Below are 24,004 nucleotides of genomic sequence, written 5' to 3'. Positions count from 1 at the left end.
CATCACTTGTCAAATCTTTCTTATAGCTTCCCTGGGGAAGAAAATGTATTAATCTAGGAGGATATTATTTTTGTTTATTGGAATAATAGGTTTAAAAGGTATACCTAGTATATAATATAGATTGATTGCACATGCATGAGGATACTGATTCTTTTATCATCAACAGAGGAAGGGGTTAGGAACCTGGAGCATGAACTGTACCTAAAAGGTAAGGGGATATGACACCGTTGGGGTAAAGATGCTATCGATGAAGGACGGAGAACATAAAGTGAAAATTGAAAGTTTTCACAGATGTCAATACATGACATTGTACAATCATGTCTTACACTGGTTTACAAACATGAATATTGGCCTCACAGAAACTTTATCCACTGTGGATTCCATATATATATATATATATATATATATATATATATATATATATACACATATATATACATATATATATACATATGCACATGCATGTATGCACATATATAAATGCATATACGGGGCGCCTGGGTGGCTCAGTCGGTTAAGCGTCCGACTTCGGCTCAGGTCACGATCTCGCTGTCCGTGAGTTCGAGCCCCGCGTCCGGCTCTGGGCTGATGGCTCAGAGCCTGGAGCCTGCTTCCGATTCTGTGTCTCCCTCTCTCTCTGACCCTCCCCCGTTCATGCTCTGTCTCTCTCTGTCTCAAAAATAAACTTAAAAAAAAATTAAATGCATATACATATATGTGCACATTTATTTTAAATATATATATAGTATTTACCATATTAACCAATTTGAAGTGTACAGTTGAGTGATGTCAAGTATATTTTCATTGTTGCGAAACAGGTCTCTAGAACTTTTTCATCACACAAATCTGAAACTATAGCCATTAAACAACTCCCCTTTTATCTTTCCCCCTGTTCCCTAGTAACCACCATTCTACTCTGTTTCTATGAATTTGACCAGTTTATTTCATGTGATAGAATTAAACAGTGTTTGTTTTCTTGTGACTGGCTTATTTCACTTAGCATGATGTCCTCAAAGTTCATCCACGTTAGAACACGTGACAGGGTTTATTTTATTTTTATTTATTTTTAAGGCTAATAGTCCATTGTATGTGTTTACCACATTTTGTTAATCCGCTTATCTATCAGCGAACATTTTGGCTTATTCCACCTCTTGACTCCTGTGAATAGTGCTGTTGTGAACTTGGGTGTGCAGACATCTCTTTGAGCCCCTCTTTGAAATTTTTCTGCATATGTATGAAAAGTGAGATTTAGGGGTCATATGGTAATTAGTATGTTTAATTTTTTGAGGAACTTCCACACTGTTTTCCATAGCAGATGAACCATTTTACAATACCACCAACAGTACATAGGGTTCCAACTTTTTCCACATTCCTTACCTAACTTGTTGTTTATTTTTTTATACTAGTCATTCTAAGGAGTGTGAAGTGATAGCTTACTGATATTTTTATTTGCATTTCTCTGTAATTAGTGATGTTGAACATTTTTCATACGATTGATTATTTTTATATTGTCTTTAGAAAAATATCTGTTCAAGTTCTTTACCCATTTTTTTCCTTTTTTTAATGTTGATTTATTTTTGAGAGAGAGGGTATGTGTGCAAGGCAGGGGAGAGGCAGAGAGAGAGGGTAACAGAGGATCCAAAGCAGGCTTTGCACTGACAGCAGAGAGCCTGATGCAGGGCTCAAACTCAAGAACTGTGAGATCATGATCTGAGCCTAAGTCAGACGCTTAACCAACTGAGGCACCAGGTGCCCCTCTACCCATTTTTCATTCAGGTTATTTTGTTGTTGTTGTTGTTGTTGTTGTTGTTGTTGTTGAATTGCAAAAGTTCTTTATATATCCTGGTATTACCCCCTTACAGATACATGATTTGTAAATATTCTCTTCCATTCCATAGGTTGTCTTTGCACTCTTGATTACGTCTTTAGACGCACAAAAGTTTTAAGTCTGATGTAATGCCATTTGCCTGTTTTCCTTTTGTTCCCTGGGCTTTTGGTATCACATCCAAGAAATCAGTGGTAAGTCCAATGTCTTGAAGCTTTCCACCTATATTTTCTTCGAGAAATTTTCATTTAGAAATTTTATATTTTCATCTAGAAATTTCATCTAGAAATTTTCATCTAAAAATTCATCTAGAAGTTTTTAGTTTTACATGTTGGCCTTTACTCCATTTTGAGTTAATTTATGTGTATGGTGTAAGGTAAGGGTCCCACTTCATTCTTTTACATGTGGATATCCACTTTTCCCACTTCACGTTTATTGAAGAGACTGCCTTATTGAAGATCATTTGTCCCTATAAATCAGGGTTTATTTCTGGATTTCACCTTCTATTTCATTACTCTGTTGTCTGTCTTTATGCCATTGCCACACTGTTGTAATTAATTAAACTTTCTAATATGTGTATTGATCAGGAAATGTGAGTCCTTCAATTTGTCCTTTACAAAATAAAGTATTATGGTGTTTTGGAGTCCCTTGAGATTCTGTATGAATTTTATGATAGATTTTGTATTTCTGCAAAAAATGCTGTTGGGATTTTGAAAGACTTTGCAGAATATGTAGATCACTTTAGGTAGTATGGACATCTTAATAACTTTAAATCTTTTAATCCATGAACACTGTATGTCTTCGTTTATTTGTGTATTAATTTCTTTCAGCTATGTTTTGTAGTTTTCAGTGTATGGGTCTTTTACCACCTTAAATAAGCTTATTCCTATTTTATTCTTTTAGATACTGTTATAAATGGATCTCTTTTCTTTTTAATTTTTCAAAATATTTATTTATTTTTGACAGAGAGGAGAGAGAGAGTCAGAGCCTGAATGGGGGAAGGGCAAAGAGAGAGGTAGACACAGATTTTAAAGCACAGTGCGGGCTTCAAGCTGTTAGCACAGCGCCCTATGTGGGGCTCAGACTCCCGAGCCGTGAGATCATGACCTGAGCCGAAATTGGACACTGAACCAACTGAGCTACCCAGGTGCCCCTAAATGGATCTGTTTTCTTAATGCTTTTTTGGGGTTGTTTATTGTTAGTGTATAGAAACAACAGATTGTGTGTGTGTGTGTGTGTGTGTGTGTGTGTGTGTGTGTTGATTTTGTATCCTGCAGCTTTACTGAATTCAGTTGTGAATTCAAATTTTTTTTTTTTTTGGTCGTAAGTTTAAGGTTTTCTACATATACGATCACATCAGCAGCAAATATAGATAAGTTTACTTCTTCCTTTCCAATATGGATTTTTGCTTTCTTTTGTTTGCCTGATTTCTCTGGCTAGGCCTTCCAATGCTGTGTTGAATAGAAGTGGGGAGAGTGGGCATTCTTGCCTTGCTCATGTTCTTAAGAGGAAAAGCTTCCAGTCTTTTAACAGTTGAGTATGATGTTGGCTGTGAGGTTTTCTTAAGTGGCCTTTGAGGCAGGTAATTTCCTACTACACTATGTTTTCATCATTGCAAGGGTGTGGAATTTTCTCAAGTGCTTTTTCTGCATCAATTACAATGATTATGTTTTTTTTTTCATGTTTGCATTTCTTTCTGTTATTGTGGTGCCTTACATTAATTGATTTTCATATGTTGAGCCATCCTTTCATTCCAGGATTAAATCCCACTTGATTGTGGTGTATAATACTTATAATGTACTGTTGAATTCTGTTTCCTAGTATTATTTTTTTTTTGAAGACTTCTGTATCACTATATATCAGGACTATTGGTCTGCAGTTTTCTGATAGTCTCCTTAGTTGTCTTTGTTATCACAGTAATTTACTAATTACTACTTAAGGACTTACTATTGTCATTTTGTAAGTTATTTTCTGTATGTCTTATAGCATTTTTTCTGTCCCTGTTTTCTTCTCTGTTTCATTTATTTATTTATTTATTTTTATATTATATACTTCATTTCCTTTTGTGTATAGTCTATAGATTTTTTCTTCTGGTTCCTATTGCAATTATATACAACATCCTAATGTTACAATATTCTATTTTAAACTGATAGCAACTTCAATTGCATATAAATACCACTACTTCCAGCTCCGTCCCCTTCATGTTACTGGTGTCCCAAATGCATTTTATACATTATATATTCATAAACATAGCTTTAAGAAGTTAGTTTTTTGTCATTTATTTATTTACTTTTTAATATTTATTTTTGAGAGGGAGAGAGACAGAGCACGAATGGGGGAGGTGCAGAGAGAGAGGGAGACATAGAATCTGAAGCAAGCTCCAGGTTCTGAGCCATCAGCACAGAGCCCGATGCGGGACTCGAACTCCCGGACCGTGAGATCATGACCTGAGCTGAAGTCAGACACTTAATTGACTGAGCCCCCAGGCACCCCAGTTTTTTTGTCTTTTAAATTCTATGCACCAAACTCACAATATAGTACACTTTCCTATATTTATCAAAAGGAGGTAACTATTTATTTGTGTAATAGTACACAATATGATATCTCTCTATATTCATCTTTGCTGGAGAGCTGTATATTTTCATATGCTTTTGTATGTCTATCTATCATCCTTTATATCAACTTGAGGGATTACCCTTCACATTTCTCGTTTTGCAAGTCTCGTGGTAAAGAACAACCTCATCTTTTGTTCATCAGGAAAAACTGTAATTTTTCCTTCACTCTTAAAGGACAGTTTTTCCAGATACAGTATTCTTGGTTGGCTTTTCTTTCTTCCCTAGCAATTAGAATATATCATTCCCTGCTCTTCTGGCCTATAACATTTCTGCTGTAAAACCTCCTGTGTATCTAATGAATCACTTTTCCCATGCTGCTTTCAAGATATTCTCTTCGTCTTTAAAATTGCATTTTGACTGTAATATGTTTTGATGTGGTTCTCTTTGAATCAATGCAGTTAGAGTTCCTGAAGCTGTGGAATCTGTATGTCCATGTATTCCCTCAGATTTGTTGAGTTTTCAGCTATTAGTTCTTCAGATCAGCTCTCTACCCCTTTCTCTCTTCTCCTTCTAGTATTCTCACAGTGTATATACTGATCCATTTGATGATGTCTCATAAAGTCCTGAGGCTCCCTTTGCTTTCCTTCATTCTTTTTTCCCCCCCTTAGACTAGGTAACTTCAAATGTCATGTCTTCAAGTACTTTGATTCCTTCTTCTGCATGTCAAGTCTGCTGTTGAACAGTTTTAACAATTTTTTTCAGTTCAGCTATTTTATTTTGAGCTCTAGAATTTGTCTTGTTCTTTATAGTTTCTAGCTCTTTGCTGATATTCTCTTTTTGTTCATTTTCCTGATTATGTTTGGTCATTTATCTATGTTCTCTTTGATCTCACTGAGCATCTTATTATAGTTATTTTAAATTGTTTGGCAGGCAGCTCCTAGACCTATGTTTCTTTAGAGTCAGTTTCTGGAGTGTTATTTTGATCCTTTCGTAGGCCAGGTACCTTTATATTTTTGTGTTTCATAGTTTTGCTTTGTTTTGTTTTTCTGGAATTTGGGCATTGAGCAGGGGGAGAAAGAAATCTTTCCCAGTCTTTCCACACTGGTTTTATGTAGGCAAAGACTTTCATCGGCCACTTAAACCTTTAGCTGATCTCAGGATTCTTAGGTCTCCTAAACCTTTTTGATATCTTGCTCTCTCGACATCTACTTATAGAACTGCAGGTCTAAGGTACTACTTTATTTTCAGCAACTTCCAAACTCTGACAATGGTCTTGTTAGTGCTCTGTGTCAGGTGAGAGTGAAATGCATCTCTCAGGCAGCTCCCAGACAAGTCAGAACATTGAACACGTGGGTCACTCTCTTGTTTCTATCCTAAGAGAGCCCTGGTAAGTGATTTTCTCTCTGCTGCCCCACACTATACAGGGTAGGCATGCCAATGCCACAAATTTTCCTACCCTTTTCACTAGAATTCCATCTGGGTGGGATTTACAGTGGCTTGAGTACTATACCTTTTCAGCTGGTTTCTAGAATTCTCACAGAGCTATTTTATGGGTTTTGGTCTTACATTTAGGTCTTTAAATCCATTTGGAGTTAATCTTTGCGAGATGAGTTTCTGAGTTAAAGTTTATGTTGAACTAGATCAGCTTTCACTAAGAAATAATAATTTATGTTGTTTACACTCTTAAGAAATTAAATGGACAAAATATAAAATTTTTTCATCATCTAATGAAATAAATTATTTCAAATGGGATAACATATTTCAAAATAGAAGAAAATACATTCATTATGTTTTATAGAGCTGTGAAAACACAGACTAAGAAGACCTCCAGGAAAATGAAGAAATATAACAATAGGATTGTTGAGGTAGGAAAGTGACGTGAAAACTTGGAATCATAGAACCCAAAGATTAAATAAAAATATAACCTTCAAAAAGGAAGCCAAAAATTACTCAAGAGAAAACTTAGTCTGTAAAATTTAGAGTCATAGCAACCAATTCTGAAACTATGGTTTCTGAACTTGAAGGATGAAACATGATAAGATGGCAATTTATACATGTAAAACTTTTACTTTTTCAATATCCAACCTAAAAGTAATAATGCCTGTATTTAAATTTAGTTTATTTTTCCTTAATTCATTTTGTAACTTAGATACCAGTACCAGTTATGTTGGTATATATTTTACTTTATGTGTCTTATATAGAAGTGTCTTATGTATTATGTGTACTACATAAATATTAGTATTTTGGATTTTTTAAAGTGTTTTATTTATTTTTGAAGCAGAGAGAGATAGAGCATGAGCAGGGGAGGGGCAGAGAGAGAGGGAGACACAGAATCTGAAGCAGGCTCCAGGCTCTGAGCTGTCAGCACAGAGCCCGTTGCAGGGCTCAAATTCACAAGCTGTGAGATCATGACCTGAGCCGCAGTCGGATGCCCAACCCACTGAGCCACCCAGTCGTCCCAGTATTTTGGATTTTTAAAAGAAAATGATTATGGTATGATAATGAGAACTTCATTTTCAATTCTAGGAAATTTGTAGGAAGACCACTCTAAACTTTGTAGACTTAGGGAAGAGCCCAGAACTGATATGTGTTTCTGTGTGTGCACACACATTTATTATTTTGGACATCAGTAGTTGGTTCGTATCACTCCGATTCTTTCTTCTTCACGTTGAAACAGCTCAAAGCACCAAACCCATTCTCCAGTGATTGGGACAAAAGTAGGTTTAGTAGAGTGGGTTGCTAGGAGACCAGTATCAGCATCATCTATGACCTTGCAGGATGTAAAAAATAAGTATAGATTTATCGAACTCAGTGGCACATTGTTTGTGTTCTCTGCTCTGGCTGTCTTACTTCATTTCTGTCTACCTCAGTGTTTTCCTCTTTCTCTTTTCTCTCCTTTTCTCTCACACAAATGTGAATACATAAGGCCATACAACTGCCTTTCTTGATACCTCCTAATTCCTCAAAGTTATTACTATGCTGCATTTAACCATAGCATTGTCTCTTAGCTAACAAGGCACTCTAACAGCAGCGTCAGCAAATCCTGATCTTTTTAAAAGGCTGATTCTTCATACCATCGCTGTAAGAAATATAGAAATCAGTTCTACTGGGAACAACATTATGAAAAATGTATAAACATCACAAAGTAATTTTGCTGTCACATTCAAAATGTTTTCTCAAAGTTGCATCCCCAGTTTTTCACAGTTGAGGGGGCTTAGGTTAAATAATCTCATGCAGGAGAGAACTCTAACATTCTTGTCATCTTCTTGGAGTTATCTTTTTTTTTTTGAAATTGTTTATGATATGGATTTCATATAGAAAAAAAGTAACAACAGAGAAAGTGAAATTAAAATTCTCACATCCTAAGCCACTTTTGTATCTGTAGATTCCTAGATTTACTTGTTCTTAAATAGATTATAAATAATACTGTAAATAAATGAGGTGTATGTGTGTGTGTGTGTGTGTATGTGCATGTGTGAGTGCGTGTGTGTGCATGTGATGTTTTTCTCCATAGGTTGGAATCTTCATTGGAAGTTATATGAGAATGTACCCCCCTTCTATCTCTAACAAAAAGTTCTATACTTTAGACTTGCTATCATCTCTATATGGTTTAATTGTAAAATGCTGAAATACATGTGGATGTACTTATATATCCCACCAGTACAAATGTTTAGACTTTTGTTAATTATTAAATCAGAAAGAATATTATTTAATCTGAATTATAATACCTTTACAGAATTCATTGGATAGTATTATGAATACAAATCCAGGTTACTTAAATGAATTGTAAAGCTTTATATCAGTGTTGTGATTGTACAGAGAATTTTGTGCAGAACTTGGTATTTCTTATGGACTAGACAATGAAATTAAAAATAATATTAGTTCTTTTTGAAAATGTCTTAGTAATAATCAAGAAAATAGAAAATAGTTACTTATGTTTGTTGTATACATACTTATTGAACTTCTAAGAAAGAAAATATAATTCACCAAATTCCTAAAACTTGAGAGGACAGAAAGATGTTCTTAGATAATTCACTTTTATTCTACCAATATATAAACTAATCGTTGCAGATGCACTGGTCTTATTTTCTGTGTGCTTAAGGCATCAGTAATTCTCATAATCCCTGCTATAACATGTAGGGCAGTGATGTTGAACTGGTCTATATAAAGATATAGTGATTCTCCCATGAATTTTGCAAAAGGTATTTAGAGATTTATGGAAGGAATGGATACTTAAGGAATATTAACACATTCACTGAAAATGATGAGCTCTAAGAGTTAAAACCAAAACCTTCATATGGTGTATATTAAAACTCAAGTGAGAGAAGTAAGTAAGCATTTGGCCAAAGGGTATTGGAAGTAGCTCTTCTTTTTGTTTGTTTGTTGTTTGTTTTTGTTGTTTTGTTTTGTTTTTAAGTGTAATTATGGAGTTGTTACTTGTGAAAGGCATGAACCAAAAAGGCTATGTGAAACTAGTATGGAATCACAGGAGTGAGTTCTATGGCAATGAGCAAATGTGAGATCAGACTGTAGAAAATAAGATTTACTAACAGATGAATTAGGGGAACAGTGAGGAGTCAAGTATTAGGTGTAACATCCGTGACAAAGCATTTTGCGAAATAATCTCATCATCTATGGGAATACGGATGCTTTTCTTACATCTAGAAGTCACTAGTGGAGGAAATAAATGCAAATTGTATTTCATTATGAAATAAGATGAAACGTGCACTTGGTATTTATTAATTAACCATTTCTAAAGAAACCATTGAATGCCTATGATATGCTAAACCTTTTTACATCTGACCTTTGAGTCTAATGGGGGAGACAGGTATGTAAAAAGATAATTACAGCACCAAGAAACAAAAAGTGCTAACAAATGTAGGAAAGATTGCTGTAGTGGCAAGGTGGATTTGCTTATAATTGGCATATACATTATTATTATAGTGGTTCCAGGACATGTTTGAGATGGTCCATAGAAACTAATATGGTACTTGGGATTTTGTACATTGTAAAAAAAATAAAAAAGAATGAAAGAAAGAAAGAAAGAAAGAAAAATAAAAGAAAAAAAATCTCTGCAAAATGATGATTTTGTTCTAGTGACTAGTTCATTTTATAAAAAGAAACCTGAGAAAATGATCCTAGAAGACCTACATTTTCATCAAAAGTCATACCTTCTCCAAAAAGCTTTTGTTTTTTCCCTTCATAACCTATTTAAACTTCAACATAATTAGAATAATTATAAAATTGATTGTGCTCATTGTCAATTATATTTCTGACTAGGAGTTCACACACACACACACACACACACACACACACACACTCAGCCAGAAGTAATACCAAGAAAAAATTCTATAGATGCAAAGTTGTATCAGCCAGATGTATCTATAATTATTTAGAATAGCAGAGCACGGCTCTGAGTTTCACCTTGAATGCATGCACATACTTTACACACAGACTCAGTGTAGGGTTCATGGGTCTCAAAAGGTATCAAAGGATATATGTAGTGGTGAGTCACACACAGAGAGTTGGGACACTAAGGCTTTTTTTCCAGGAAGCAGCTTTGTTCGTGCCAGCAAGGGCTCAGTGGGCTAAGACTCAAAATGCTGAGCCCCAAGCTCAGCAGGGGGGTACCTTTTGTACAATTTTTGCTCCTTTGTCTCCCATATATGGTAACATACAGTCTGAATGGGTGGTCTGTGTTACAGAGTCATGGGGAATATTGCGCACAGGCACATAGCCAGGTTTCCTTCCCTTGTCTTGAAGTTTTCAACACATTCCTTAGGGAGGGGCTCTACTACATACTCAGACTTAAAACATGACTGTTGTATTTCACATTTTACCGCTCTAAACTAATGTGCAGCTTAAACTAAGATTATATAAATAGGATTCAATATCACTTTTTTCCCTCGAAGTTTGGAAAGCATTTTTGGAAAAAGTGCCAGATCACCATGGGTGTGTAGAGCTGAATGGGGAATTTTTCCCCACTTTTAATTTTTTTCGCTAGCACCTAATCATTCAAATACATTTTTCTGACATTAGATATGGATATGAAGTATCATAAAGAATGCTCTCTCTTGATAGTGTTTTCTCTGAAGAAAATTATTTATAAAAGCAGAGTCTATGGGCAATAATCTTCCCCTTCATCCATTCGAACTCACAGATGCATCTTCTCAGAACAAATAAAGTACATCAGGAAGGAATGTATGGTATTAATGCATCCTCCCATCATTCTTTGCTTCAGGACTGACTTAACAGTTTGCAATTATCAGTTTTTTATGCTTCTCAGGAAAGCCATAAAACAAAAGAAAACAAAAGCTATAGAATTAATAGAACGGGCATTTAAAATGAAGCCTGAGAATTTTTCTAACAAAGGAGAGAAATCTTATTAAATATAGAAGTTATAAGATTATTTTTTGGCCCATGAAATTTATGAAATCATAAGCCAATGTTTAGGAAACTGAGGTAGGACACTAAAACAAAAATATTCAGGTAAGTACAAGAGTACAATTGAAAGCAGTGTTTCTAATTCAAGGCAGTGGATGGAGGTGACCAGCACATAAAGAGAATATTTCCCAGTTTTGTACAGTTGTTTCTTGCTGTATTAGCAGACCCACAACTATTATCTCCTGTGACTTCCTGATTGGTCTCTAGGTATGTCAAATCTTGGAAAGGCTGATGGTCTTGCAATCTCAGAGCTAAAGTGGGTCTTGTATGTAATTGAAACATTTAAGGATGTCTTAAGTGGCTGCCTTTGAGCCTACAGGGAAAGCACACGAAATCTAGGGACAATGTGGGATAGCCCCAGTGGTCTGGTTAATAAAACAAAGGACATTGCAGAAAGTTAGTTATCAGAGACCTTGAAAGCTTTGTACCACATTGCTTTACATACAACAGCCATTTTAGCTTTAAAATTGCAGGATTAACAACCCTGGAAGGTTTAAGAAAGTAAAAACACCCCCAAGGTAACAAGCAGAAATTCACAGGGGCCTCTTTGGGTGCCCTATTGATTCTGCTAATTCAACAAGGGATAATTGCGGAAAGTTCCCGGAGACATTTAAAACTCCCTACAGCGCAAGGTTTCTATCAAATACTGGCCTATGGGCAGAGGGTCTACAAAGGCTCTTTCAGCTTGCACAGCAAAATGAGTATTGGAGTTTTAACCCTCAACATGCTATATGCAGCATCTTTGATTCCCCAAAAGGGGGAAAAATTGTACTTCTAAAGCAAGTAATTTTCGATTGTAACAAATCTGCAAAAAAGTGATCTTGTTTTGCCTGTGCTAATTTAAATAAGAGACAGTTCTGCTATTCAATGGTTCTTTGAAACACAAGCAACTATAATTGCATCATAGTGTATTCTGAAAAATAAAATAGAGTAGAAGTGTTTGCCTTTTTTTTTTTTTTTTTGTATTGTTACAAGGGCTTGTAGTTAGGGCACATGTTTAGTTATATAAGAAGGTCTTTTTTAATTTCTTTGTGAGTTTGCAAAGGATCTTTGTCAATGATGGTTATTTTTTTTTAAGTTTACTTATTTATTTTGAGAGAGAGCACAGTGCATGAGTGGGGGGGACAGAGAGAGGGAGAGAGAGAATCTCAAGAAGCCTCCATGTCAGTGTGGAGATCAACATGGGGTTCAATTTAATGACCACAAGATCATGACTTGAACCAATATCAAGAATCAGATGCTTAACTGACTGAGCCACCCATGTGCCCCTCAGTGATGGTTATTTAGAAAGTTTTTTTTTTCTCCTTACTGATTGTTTGAGACTGGTTAGATGCTAATCTTTATACACTCTCCTGACTTCTGAGCTCTAGCCAAATCGAGAACAGCCATAAAAACGAGGGAAGCATTAAAATATCGTACCCCCTGTAATATGGTTTATATTATATCAGATGAAGAAAATTGGACTTTGAGAACAAAGTGAGATCCTCAAGCAATCCTTGGGACCTGTATTTTGGGAGAGTAGGATTCTCTGGACAGAATTACTTATTCACCCACATCGGGTATAATGACTTTTCCTATACCCTAGAACACAGCAAGCAAGGGCTGAGAGTCTTAACCTTATTTAAATTCATGTGGGCTTTGTGTGTGAGGAGGGCCCAAAATGGCAAGAGAGATCACAGATCACTGGTAGGAAAACTGGTGACAGGGAGTAAGAGAGACAAAGAAGTCTGGGGCGGAAGATGTGGTCAACTGTGAGCTATAACCTTTCTTTGCCCAGGGTGCCAATTAGAAAAGTTATTCTTCCCAGTGAGAAGAGTGAGAAGGAACCTGAATATGGTATAAGTTTCCTCCCTAGTACTTCCTTGACAGGACGGAAATGTTTGCAAAACTATCATTTTTATGGGTCAAGAAAGAAATGTGGAAAAGGAAAGGGTTATTTCCGTTCTTACAAATCTAGTCTTGCCTTAATGAATAGCCTGTTTAAAACCATGAAGGACTGAGTTTGGTCTCCTATGAACCCTGGCTCCTGGTACGCACTTCATGCATAATTTAAATAATACAATAATTAAGAAATAAAGATTTTAGGGGCAGCTGTGTGGCTCAGTCAGTTAAGTGTCAGACTCTTGATTTCCGCTTAGGTCGTGATCTCATGGTTTGTGAGTTTGAGACCCACATTGGGCTTTGCGCTGATGGTGTGAGGAGCCTGCTTGGGATTCTCTCTCTCCCTTTCTCTCTCCAGCCCTCCCCTGCTCGTTCTCTCTCTCTCTCTCTCTCTCTCTCCCTTTCTCTCTCCAGCCCTCCCCTGCTCGTTCTCTCTCTCTCTCTCTCTTTCTCTCCCTCTCTCACAAAAAAAAATAATAATAAAGTCTAAAAAAAATTGGAAAAGAAAAAATAAATATTGAAGAAATCCAAGTACATTTTATATACATACCAGTTTAAATTATGGGGTACTTCTGGCCTTTATCGCCACACCATTTTTTTTTTCACTTTTCCCCAATTTCTTGACTTAAGTATATTTTAGTAAGGTAAACCTCCCTAGTCTTAATAAGAAATGAAAACAATTTAACTTAAGGTATATAACAACAATACATAAACTTGGCAGTTGTCTCAGAAAAGGTACCAGTCACTGTAGCTTAAGGCTAACCTTACGTAACTCTGTGCAGATACATCCATCTATTTAAGTTACCTGAGGAGAGCCATGAGAAAATTGCGGGGACATTTCTGAGTCTTACTGTATGGCATAGTGAGGGACTGTTAGCAAAAAGGCTTCAAGTTTGAACATCTAAGAATTTGCTCTGGATCATCAGAGAGGTATGACCCACAGAATTATGTTGCCTTCTATGAAAGTTTGCAAACCCTAGTGAAGATAGGAATGGTATCTGCTCATTCCAGTGTCTTATTTCAATGTCTTAACTTTTGGTGGTCTCTTGTTATACTTGCATGAATTAAACTTTCATGCACACGTGGTTATATGCACCTGCAAGTAGTGCTCAAATTTCTAGATAGGAAGAAGTTAATTGGCTTCTTTTCATTTTCTTTTTTAAAAGTTCATTTTAAAGAACCTTGATGTTTTTTCCCCTAAAGAGGGAAAATAAACCATTAAAAAAAATGATGATTTTTCTTGGAATTGAACTCAGTGCCTATGGAATAACATGATTCTTGCAGTTTTTCTCTCTCCCAATTCTGAAAGTTCCCTTAACTTTTGTAGGATCACCTAGAATATCTCTACCTTGGTTTTCATGACATCTTCTACCTTGGTTTTTATTTTTTTTTAATTTTTTTTAATGTTTTTATTTATTTTTGAGACAGAGAGAGGCAGAGCATGATCAGGGGAGGGGCAGAGAGAGAGGGAGACACAGAATCTGAAGCAGGCTCCAGGCTCTGAGCTGTCAGCACAGAGCCCGACGCGGGGCTTGAACTCACAGACCACGAGATCGTGACCTGAGCCGAAGTCGGCTGCTCAACCGACTGAGCCACCCAGGCGCCCCAACCTTGGTTTTTATTTTGTCATCACTTCCATCCCATTATCCTAATTTACATAATCCCTTGTTTAAGGTGATAGGTAAAAGATTTAATCTCTAACAAGGACAGTGGATGATGTGTTTTGGACAATTTCTGAAAGGCAGAAAAGAAGATAAGATTGTATTGATGGACATATGGGGGCAGAAGAAGGCATGGATTAAACACCCAGATGAAAAAACTGCCAGCAGAGGTTAGAGCTGCTGGTTCTGAAAAGATGCACTAAGTTCAGAGTGGGCAGGTCCTACCAGAGTCAAAGGAGGGTTGCAATCAGCAGAGCTAATTGGAGGCCTGTGCAAGGCACACAGGGAATCCTGGGAAGGTAAATCCTCCCAATTTCCCTCTCTGTTGTCCAAATTACAGAGCTCTGGCACCAGCACTTGTCCTGACCTGAGTCGGACAGCACAAAGCTGCTTTCCAAAGAGAGTGGTGGACGTGTGGTGTGGATTGGGCTTGGAGAGATAAGAGTATCTGTATTCAACTTAGAAAAGTAGATCAATAAAGGCAGTTTCACTGCTCCACTCAGGAGGAGTAAAGCACAGCAAAGCTGTTCCCCTTGGAGTGAAGTCCTTCTTAAGTTTGGGAATTATGGAAGCCCTGATCCAATGGCCTGCCTTCTATGCTCCACAAACGGAAGCCCAAGCCAAAGGGAATCACTCTCACACCATGGCCCACTTTTATGCCTTCTGTTCGGTGGAATCGTATTTTGAGTGGAAAGCTGAAAGAGACAGATACAGAAAGTAGAACAATAGACTGGAGGAAATACAGGAAATGAATGGATCTAAGAGAACATATTACCTATTATAACAGATATTCTGAGGATCATTAAAAAAACATCATATTCATAATGCAAGCCCAGGCTACTATGAATAAAGAGCAGGCATAGAAGAGGAAGAAACAATTCTTGCTAATTAAAAACATGATTGCCAAAGTAAGTAAAAAATAAGTACAAAGTCAGGCAGATATAATATGTACTGAGGTGCATTATAGAATAAATGAAGAAAGGGGTCAATGAATACATGAAAAACCCGCAATTAGACACATTATTCTGAAATTTCTGACTTTCAAGTATAAAAGGATGAGCCAAAATCTTTTAAAGAAGAAATCCAGAAACCTACAAAAGCAAAGTTTTCACACTGGCATCAGACTTTTAAGAGTGGTATTAAATGCTAGAAACTAATGAAACAGGTTTGAGTAGGATTTGAATCCGGAAACTATAAATTATATATAAGGGTAAAAATAAGCATTTATTTTAGATATACAATGACAGAACATTTAGTCCTATACAAATCTCTAAAACATTACTTAAGGTTCTGGTCCAAAAAATGATAAAAGAAACCCAACAAAAAGGAAAATACGAGATCCAACACAATAGAAGTAACTTAGAATTTTATTTGGAAAAAAAAAATCTTAGAAATACAGTACAACAGACATAGGCTCATTTGTCCACTATAGACCAAGAAGTAAAAAAGGTTTTTTGAAGGATTCCGTGGTGGACCCCAGGAGTGGGAGTGGGGGTGGGACATCATAAGCCATATAAGCCCTCCATGGTAAGATAAAGCTGTAGTTCTCTTCTGTCCAGAGAAAATGAAAATAAATGAATAAGTAATTGAATCTTACAGAAAGAAGAAAAGCAAGAATGCAAGGATTCAAACATGAAGCAAACTAAAGTGTGACGTGGTGATGAAGTGTAAGAAAAAGGAAACAATCTGATCGTAATGGTTAGGAGATTCTATGTTCAGGGGTATGGATTTAGGAACCTAGAATTATGTGTTGGCTTCCATGCCTACTCCTTCTAATCGACTGTTTAGTGACCAACATTTATATCATCAAAATGTCAATGACTAATGATTTTCAATGTTTTCAATTATTTTGGAAAAATTCCAGAGCATTTAACGGGCCTATTTTGAACCTGGACGAGATAAACATTAGAGTTCACAGACACAGAGAGTGAGGAAAGAAGTAGAACAGTAAAGCAGCATCACTGCTTCAGCTAATGTCTGGGAAATTAAGATAACTCTTTAAATTGAATGGGCCAAATCTCGAGAATAGGTTTCATTAATTAAAACTATAAAGCTAACTATTGAAACAACTAAAATAATATTAATATGTATAAATGAGGAGGTAGATGACTAAAAGGGAAACTGAAGGTGTGTAAGGGGGATAATAATTCTATTTTATAGCAGGGTTCCTGGGTGACTTGGTCAGTTAAGCATCTGACCCTTGGCTTCAGCTCACGTCGTGATCTCAGTTCGTGGGTTCAAGCCCCAACTCGGGCTCTGTGTCAGCAAGGGTCCTGCTTGGGATTCTCTCTCCCTCTTTCTCTGCCCCTCTCCCACATGTTTATGTGTTCTCTCTCTCAAAATAAATAAGCTAAAAAATAATTCTATTTTATAGCTCAAATTCAATATATCTAAAATTTATCATTCAATCAGTAAATGTTAAGAATATTGTTTAGAATTATGATAGTGATCATCAAAACAATTAAAACATAAGGAGTTAAAATTGGTTATATCTCAAGAATAGTAAAGGGAGAAGGGAGTGGAGTGAAAATAAATATTTTACTCTTTACTTTCAAAAAATATATTTGCTTTCTGTTATGATGTATAAATATGGGTTGTAAACAGGTATTAAGGAGTCCCACTAAGGCAGTGTTAAAATCCTGTGTCAAAGATGTTTTTAAATCTAAATAACAGGAACTTTGACTCATAGTGGCTTAAACCATGAAAACATTGATATTATCTTGAATAACCTAAAGTCTGCAGGGAGGATGGACATCAGGAAAGGCACCTTATATAGTTGGTTGTCTCTTTCGGATAGTTTAAGCAGGTCAGTGATATGATGGGTGTTACGATTTCTTTACATTTAATTATTGTAACATTCTCAGTACTTTCGATTTGCCCTCAGGACCCATCCAGTTATGAAATACCTGTAGGAGTGCTAGGTATCCTATCCAAAAACACTGGCAGTGCTATAAGAAGAAGAGCTAATTCTTCTCGTAATTCCCTTTCAGGAATGAGAAAATCTTTCCCAGATGTTTTCCTTTTAGCTCATTGACCAGAATTTGGTCACGTACCTTTTTCCATACCAATTAATAGCAAAGACAATATTAACACGATTTGTTTAGAAAACTTACGAGCTGCCACAAAAGCTAAGAATAAGTCCATTTTCCTTGATTCATTCAAACTTTAATAAAATGGGTCTTTTAACAAAACCTATTCTGATAGGAATCAAAACAAGCCGGTGACCGCTGGATAGGCAAACAAGTGTATCCATGAAAGAGCTTCAAACAGAATTACTGACATAGTGGAGACTGGTGTCTAGCAAACCTTCGTTTTGATCCATATGCTCAAATTATCTCCTAAATTTCCTTTCCCGGAGACTAGAGTGATGGTCTAAGTCAGTGGTTCTTATGCATCAGCATCACCTCCAATTTTCATAACACAGATTACTGGGCATCATCGTGAGAGTTTCTGATTGAGTAATCTAGGTATTGCTTAAAAATACTAATTTTTTAACAGTTTCTTAGGTGATGCTGATGCTTTTGGTCCAGGAACTGTCCATTGAGAATCAGTGACCAAGGTGATGCTCTTTGTGAAGTTTCATTTTGGTATCTTTGGTGCCTGGCACAGTGACTGAAAAATAATAAGTGAAAAATTGTAGATTTTTAAAGAAATATATATATTTATGTATATATGTATGTATATATGTATACGTATACATATATGTATACATATATATATGTATGTATATATGTATACATATATGTATACATATATATGTATATATGTATGTATATATGTATACATATACATATATGTATACATATATATGTATGTGTATATATATATACATATATACATATATATATATATATAAATTCTATCTAATGTTCAGTAAATCTTAGATTTTCTTTAAGTCTAGATTTATTATAATTACAAATTCTGTTCTTCATTCCAATTAAGAATTTACTGTTGTCTACATCCCCTGAATGCATATATATTAAAAAATAATGTAATGTTAACTAATTCCTTGTTTTGATATCTCTGTTCATTTGTCTGCATGCATTATGCAAGTATATTGCAGTAATATGTCTGATTTGGAAGATAAGCATCCAATACTAAAACAATTCTATACCTAAGTTATTCCAGTGCTCTTTTGTAGTGACCAGCATGTAGCCAAAGTCTCATAAGTATGCCTCAGGCTTTTTGCTGTAGGGAATTATTTCCTAAGCTTATTTGACTACAGAATACACTAAAACATTGGCAGAAAATCAAGCAAAGCTCATGAGATGTACTGTCCATTTGAATTAAAATGGACAACATAAATGATCTCACAGAGAATTATTTGCTATAAGAAATAACTGAACCCTTATTTATATGCTTTTTGAGAAACATTATAAAAGCAAATTAGAACAATTAAGTCATTTTTATTATAAATAATAAGAAAATAAAGTAAAATAATTTACTTTATATGTTGGTATAAAGCATAACATAAAGAACACGTTAATGTGACACCATTGCTTACAGTCATTTCCTCCTTTTATACTTAATATTATGAATACTTTTACCAAAATTATAACTTTGTATGCTAGATATAATATTGAGTCAATTGTCTGATTTTTTTTCAGTTTAATGTATGACAGTTCGGTTTGCATAGGTCTGTGCTTTAAAAATTGTACAACAGGCTGTATTTCAACAATTAAATCTCTTGAATTAGGGTATTTCAAAAAACTATTTATTTATTTCTAATGCTTTTATTATTTTATTTTATTTTATTTTATTTTATTTTATTTTATTTTATTTTTAACGTTTCTTTATTTTGAGCAAGAGAGATAATGTGAGCAGGGGAGGGGCAGAGAGAGAGAGAGAGAGAGTGGGAGAGAGAGAATCCCAAGCAGACTCTGTGCCATCAGCAGTGGAGCCCGATGCGGGACTCAAACTCCCAAACTGCAAGATCATGACCTGAGATGAAATCAAGAATCAGACACTTAATGACAGAACCACTCAGGCGCCCCAACTATTTATTCATTTCTATTAGAGCACTGATTATCTAATATTTTAGAAACGAAAGGCTTCAATTGTCAGTCTTTCCTTTGGTTTATTCTGACCCCAAGACAGTGTTTTGTATTTAAAGCTACTTTCTTTCAACTACAGATACATGTGTTTTCAAAAACATTAGAATTCAAATACTGTTAAATAGTAAGTGTATGTAAAACTTAGAAACCGAGACATAGACTGATATATATAACTTACTAACCATGTCAAATCCGAACGTGCTTGTGATGGGATCTTGAGATTTTGATGAAAACTGTTCAAACTTTTATTTGGGAGCCAACAATCTGCTTGAAAAATCTGTGGCCAGGTTGTGCTTGAAAAGCACCCTCTCCCTGGTTTTATTTATTTCTTCTTCCTCGTGAAACTTCCCTTTGTGTAAAGTTTGCTCTACTCAAGTTGGCTCTTTCTTTCCTCGGTCTCACTTTTGTGCTTGTGTATAAAAACTTCTGGAATATTTACCCCAGTCCTCTCTTCATGAAAATGATTGGGTACTCCTGAAATACTTAGAACTTTATTGTCCACTGTGGCAGCCACTAGACACATGAGACTATTTAAATATAAGTAAAATAAAATACAATTCAGTTTTTCAGTGGCACAAATTATACTTCAGGTGCTCAATAGGTACATGTGGCCAGTGACCTCAACATTGGACAGTGCAGGTGTCAAACATTCCATCATCAGAGAAACTTCAGTTGCAAAGTACTAGCTTACAGTCTGCGATGTGCAATATAGTATCTCTTTTGTTTTTTGTTACATTTCTCCATGTTTTCTCTTCTACATCCATAGGAATTCAGAATAGTGTTTGTCATCTCATAGGTGTTCAGTACTTAGGAGCTCATGATTTTTTCTGAAGTGTAGTTGAGTATGATCTAGCCTCTTACTTGTAATTACTCAGTAAATACACATTTTTTTTCATTTTTTTTTCCTCTTGGAGAAGAAATTAGAGAATCTCTAATTTCTCATTTCTGTATGTCAAGAAGTGTGATCATGTCAGAAGGCAGATATGCTAAATAATCAAATTGCAATCCTATTCTTGTGCCATTAATCAACCGCGTTGAATAAAGTTGATCTTTTGCTCTAACAAGATAAGGTGTATTCTGTTGACTTTTATCGCCTCCTTTAGTGTTCCTTTTAGGATTGGGTTACACACCTAGGGAGACAGTAGCATGCTAAATTTTGTGAGGCTCCAGGTAAGACAATAAATTTGCTTCTGTATGCATGCTCCTTGACTGGGAAAATATGAGGTGGACCTTTAAGGAAATAGTAAACCCTAAGTGGCATTCCTTGGTCCTAAAGTTCCTTTTTTTTTTTTTTTAATGCTCAGCTTCCAAGATTTGAAAAAAAAAAAGGAAAAAAAAAAAGGTTTGCGTTGCATGTATTGTTTTTTGAAAAATGGAGATTCTTATATCACAATGAGTATCTAATGAGTATAGTATCCTAGAGTGATTTTTTTTTCAACAGTCATTTCAGAGAAAAATAATTTAATTTGGGAAACAGCATTAAAACACAGAATTTTCTAAGTGTGAGTACTACAAGGGAAACTGAAGCCTCACCGATGACAAATATTCAGAATGACAAACCTAGGTGAGAAAGTGACATGTTCACCTCTAGCATGATTTACTGTTTTGCTAAGAGGTTTTCAACAGAATGAAAAGATATTTACAATTCAAGCAGGTAACTATACAAAGTAATGTGAATTTTTGAAAAGATCAAGTGGATACCTTTATTCTCACTTACAGTGCAAGGTATACTGTACAAATAATTTTTACTTTTTTCCCTATGAATCCCTCCATTACTTTGCATTCTAGAAATGTCTGTCTTTTAATAGCCTCCCTTAATGGTAATAGCTGTGTTTCAGTCAATTTTAAAGAGAAATTGAAACCAAATGGCACAATCACATACAAACTGCCCTACACTGCAGAAAAAAGCACCTAGGTAAAGGCCCTCAAAATTTATATTAACTGTTATGTAGGAACACATAAGACACAGAGAAACTTTGCTACTACTGATGATTTTTTTTTCCTATTTAGAGAATTATTAACATACCTACTGCTTATATCTGCTCATTAAGACATTGCTAGTCTAACCACATATGGTATCCTCCATAATTTATCATAATATGTAGAAGTGTTACCTTCAGGCAGCTGATATTATGAGAAACAATTAAGTAAAACACTATGGTGCTATCTCTGTGGGTAGAAAACAATTCAGGAATTTAAATATCTGCTCCACCCAGAGGGGCAGCCGGAATCTGCCTATCCATTGTCCTGGCTGAATTTATAGGGCTTGGTTTTTAAATTGTAAATTTCATTTGCAGTGGGATGGATGGGAATGCAATGGTCTAGCCCTCTACTCATCAATAAAGATTTCTGTGCATCTTTCTCTCACTGAAATGTTATTCCTATGGTTTGTATTTCCATACGAATCAACCCTGTAAGGCTATGGAGCCAAGACAGACACAGCAGGAACATTTCTCTCCTTGTGTGCTTCCATTTTTAAGCTGACATTAAATAACACTACCTAGAATAATGAGGGAAGCTGCATTGGCTTTTGTGGCCTAGAAAAGTGACAATGCTAGGGGAAAAGCCAAAGCAGAATGATCACAGTGAATTAAAAATACAAAACCTAAACAACACGAATTAAGAATAGTGACCAGTGGCTTGATGATCCAATGTGATGTTTATTGAAGGCTGCTGTTTTAATCAAAAAGAGGAAGATTTTGCCAGTCACTTTGGGTTTCAACTTTATAGTATTTAGTGGGTAATTTGCCAGCCATCATTGTCATTTAAGTGTTTTCTTATTATCACTGTGTTTGGGATTTTTCTCTTAAAGGAACCTATGCAGAATCCTTTGACCTGTGCATAGTGAAGAAGTTTAGCTCACATTCCTTCTGTATCTCAGACAGACTGTTGTCTATGATGATCATTCAGGAGCCTTTACTACATCCTTGAAGTCCACCAGTGTTGAAGTTTCTCTTAGCCCATTCCCCTACAGAACGAGAAATGTCACAGGAAGATTGAAGCATTGAACTATGATTTGAGAAATTCAGCTCAGCCTTGGAATCTGGGCCAGTGCATTTAATTGAGACCACATTTAAATTTCTTTGATATTTCTTTATAGAAAGGTATAATGCCCCAAAGGGGAAGCATTTCATCCTAGTTACAGTAGCTTTGTTAAGTAAGCAAATAACTACCTACCTGTAAGCAAAAGAAATGGACAAAATATAAGCTAGTAGCTCTATCCCCTTTGCATCTAGAATAAGCAATTGCTTCTCCACGGTTATTTCCAACCAGGAATTAGTCATGCTGAATAAATCACTTATAAAGAAGTCATAAGAAATAATTCAGCTTCCTTATAAAAGCAATTGACCCCTGTCTGTTTTCAACTCTAGAAAAATTTTCCTTGGCTTCCCTTGATTGATTAGGATAGGTACAACCAAGAACAGTATGATTTCCACCATGCCTGGCATGTGATAAAGTAGTGGTCATAAAGTTCATTTTTGGGCTTCAGAGTTAAGAGGACCTGTGAATCTATAGCTGGATGTGCTGAGGCAATTGCTTTTACGATGGAGGGACTGGATTTAAAGACCCTTTCTTTCTCCCGTTGAGAATATAGTTTGCACAGTAACGTGCTGATATACATGGAGACTACTCTGTGGGAGAACACAGATCCATAGTCTTAATCCAACAGAAGCATCATTTCCCTCACAGTCAGAAACATTGAAGGGGAGGGGAGAGGTAGGTCATGAGACAAAGTGACCATGATGAAAAAGGTGTGTAAAATAGGTGCATGATACTACTCTAGGTTATTCTGAAAAAAAAAATAAAAAAAATAATAATAATGACAATTTTTAATTGTTCTTTTAGATTTTATAGCAGGCTTGTATAAATTTTCCTTAGTATTGGAGAGTTGAGAATGACATGTTCATTTGATGAGTGAGTTGTTTGTTTATTTATTTATTTATTTATTTATTTATTTATTTATCTATCACCTACCCTGTTCAAAAGAGTATTTATGATAATAAAACCAAATCTAATAAAAAAACCCAAAATACTTTTTTTGAAAAGTGACAAGACTGGCAATAAGAGCCAGAGAAGAGTAAGATAAAGATAAATTAATATTTCAAATGGGAGCAATGTCTAATAGATCACCAATTTGTCTCTGGGTTTTGGTAGTCGAAGGGAGAAACATGAATCAAACTTTCATATTGATGAGGGAGCATAAGGCAAGCTGAGGGCAAAGTACAGGCTAGCATACCTCCCCTCCCCCAGGTGGAAGGAAATGGCAGATAAAATTAAATTTCCTTATAACCTGAAGCCCATTGACAAATACTTGAGGGCAGGCAGAGTAAGGTATTTCTCTAGGAACTCCCTACTATCGTAATGCTAATGCTTTACTAGAGGGAAAAAACAACGTTACCTTGACAATAGCTAGGCCTCTAGTATCTTGTGAGTCCTCTTTAGCATATGAAAATCCCTTTGGAAACTCCCCCTTAACTTTATCTCCCCAACTCCATAGTACATAACCAATCACTCTTCACACCCCCAGTGCAGCTCTTTCTGCCCACAGGTCCTGTCCCAGTGCTTTAATAAAATTACCTTTTT

Source organism: Panthera onca, chromosome D4, assembly GCF_046562875.1.
Source record: "Panthera onca isolate mPanOnc1 chromosome D4, mPanOnc1 haplotype 2, whole genome shotgun sequence".
Lineage (NCBI taxonomy): Eukaryota > Metazoa > Chordata > Mammalia > Carnivora > Felidae > Panthera > Panthera onca.
This window is presented reverse-complemented; position numbering follows the sequence as displayed.